Source organism: Doryrhamphus excisus, linkage group LG15 (assembly GCF_037039965.1).
Source record: "Doryrhamphus excisus strain RoL-2023G ecotype Guam linkage group LG15, RoL_Dexc_Guam_v1.1, whole genome shotgun sequence".
In the NCBI taxonomy this organism is placed as follows: Eukaryota; Metazoa; Chordata; class Actinopteri; order Syngnathiformes; family Syngnathidae; genus Doryrhamphus; species Doryrhamphus excisus.
Genome location: NC_136371.1, coordinates 16,352,591 through 16,355,411, shown reverse-complemented (window position 1 = coordinate 16,355,411; position 2,821 = coordinate 16,352,591). Strand labels below are relative to the sequence as shown.

At 29.1% G+C, this 2,821-nt stretch overlaps 1 protein-coding gene across 1 annotated transcript in view; it reads left to right on the top strand.

The window, feature by feature from the left end:
- atp7b (ATPase copper transporting beta) overlaps positions 1 to 2,821 on the top strand; it is a 205,825-nt gene that overhangs the window by 130,846 nt on the left and 72,158 nt on the right. The gene's annotated exons all lie outside the window — the stretch shown is intronic.

Genomic DNA, 2,821 nt, shown 5'->3' with positions numbered 1-2,821 from the left:
TTGGTGCATTTAATCCGGTGCATGCAATTTTCACTTATGAACAGCAGATGTCGCCAGAGCTCTGCTGTTAGCTTAAGAGGGCTTTCGTCACGTGAAGAAGGAAATAGTCATAAAAAGTGTTTTTTTTTCTCTCAGCAATGCCTCAGTTAAATTTGAATAATTAAAATAAAATAAATTAGAGTGGATTTAAAGGGAAAAAAAGTGATGTTGAAAAGAATGCATAATTCTATAGAGGCAAATGCCAGCACAGGGTCAAAGGTCAGACACCGTCGGCGCTCCTTAACCTTCTTTTTTCATTCTTCCACACAAAATACCTTCCTGTTCTACTTTGCATTGCCTGCCTTCAAGACAAAGAACCGGAAAGGGGCTTTTGGGTGGGAGAGGGGGTTGGAGTTAAAGGGCGGGTCAAACCTGCTCGACACGCGGAAATACCACCACGTGCCCGGAGGTGGGGGTGCGCCCAGGGGTAATTTGTCAGAGCGACTGAATCGTATCTCCGCAGCCGGTTAATGAGGATGGGATGTGACGTGTGCTTTCACGGCATCCTCGGCGGTGACATTCAGATCAGACATGTCGTTACGTGGTGGCGGGGAAGGTGACAAAAAGAGGCGTGGCCTGCTCGGCTGTGTGGCAGGTGTGTGAAATGGGCAACACGTCCTCCGTTATTTAACTTATTTTATTTATTATTAAACGACACAGATTATAAGACTTTACAGCGTATTTAAAATTGAGATATTTTTATTATTTTTATTTCTACTTTTATCATTTTAAAAATGTTAATTTCCAATAATAAAGTAAAAATAAGACGCAATTTTACTCGATTAAACTCGTAATACTTTGAGGAAAAATAATGCCATTTTATTAGCAAAGAGTAGAATTTTTTTTTTCATAATAAATCATAATAATATGAAAAACAAAACAAAATAAAGTTGATAATTTGGGAAAATCAGCTCTATTATATTATGGGAATAAAATCAACAATAAATAAAAAAAAGTTGATACAATAACACACACTTTTAATTAGATTATTAATTAAATAATTAATGATTTAATACAATTAATGTATTAAATTATTTAATACAATTATTGTATTAAATTATTAATTATTTAATACAATTAATGTATTAAATTATTAATTATTTAATTAATAATCTAATTAAGTGTGTATTATTGTATCAACTTTTTAAATTAAATAATTAATAATTTAATACAATTAATGTATTAAATAATTTAATACAATTAATGTATTAAATTATTAATTATTTAATACAATTAATGTATTAAAATATTTAATACAATTAATGTATTAAATAATTTAATACAATTAATGTATTAAATTATTAATTATTTAATACAATTAATGTATTAAAATATTTAATACAATTAATGTATTAAATTATTAATTATTTAATACAATTAATGTATTAAAATATTTAATACAATTAATGTATTAAATTATTAATTATTTAATACAATTAATGTATAAAATTATTAATTATTTAATTAATGATCTAATTAATTAATGTATTTAATGTTTTAATACAATTAATGTATTACATTATTAATTATTTAATTAATAACATCAAGAATAAATAAAAAAGTTGATACAATAATACACACTTTTAATTAGATTATTAATGAAATAATTAATAATTTAATACAATTAATGTATTGAATAATTAATAATTTAATACAATCAATGTATTAAATTATTAATTATTTAATTAATAATCTAATTAATTAATGTATTAAATGATTTAATACAATTAATGTATTACATGATTAATTATTTAATTAATAATCTAATTAAAAGTGTGTATTATTGTATCAACTTTTTTATTTATTGTTGATTTTATTCCCATAATATAATAGAGCTGATTTTCCCAAATTATCAACTTTATTTTGTTTTATTTCTCATATTATTATGATTTATTATGAAAAAATATTTCTACTCTTTGCTAATAAAATGGCCTTATTTTTCCTCATAGTATTACAAGTTTAAAAAATTTTTAACTTGTAATACTATGAGGAAAAATAAGGTCTTTTTTTTTATTTTAACATTACACTACTAAAATGATGATATTTTCCTCATAATATTACAAGTTTATTCTTGTAAAATTGCATACAGGTTTTTGAATGAATATTTTGACTTTATAGTCATATCAAAAAAAATATCAAACTTCCGCGGGCAGCACTAACTAATTAAACTTTCATAATCAAGGCGGGGGCCTCAAACTAGTGTCCTGCGGGCCACATTTGGCCCGCGGGCAGCGTGTTTGAGACCCCAGCTGTAAAGTGAAACCACTTTGGAGTCTGACGGTTTCTCTGAAAGGTCTTTGCCTTTGCAGGATGAACCGATGGTGGTGTTGATTGACAGGTGTCTTGAGAGAGCGCGTGTCGGGCGGGGCGGCGGGAGTGCAAAGCCCGCGAGTGACACGGCTAAATGTCAGGACGTCTTGCAGAAAAAGGGGCTTTGCTCCACCAAAGGAGGTTAAAGTTATCTAGAAAGGTTCAGAGCATAAATCCCAGATGGTTTTTCTTCACGTTCTTCCCGCAGTTGGGGGGCCACTTCCAAAACAAGGCTCAGCCGGTACTGTGGACCCCTTGGAAGTCAACATAGGGTGTCCAAAGTGTACGGCGGCCATTTGCGGCTGTTATTTTATTCATCCATAGACAATAATGTTAATTATGAGGAAAAATTATATCATTTTAGTTAAATAAAGTTGAAAGAAAAAATATGTTATCTTAGTCCGAGTATTATGAGAAACTGTACAACATACAAAGGTCCATAATTACACAAATTCTTCACCAAAAAAAGGAT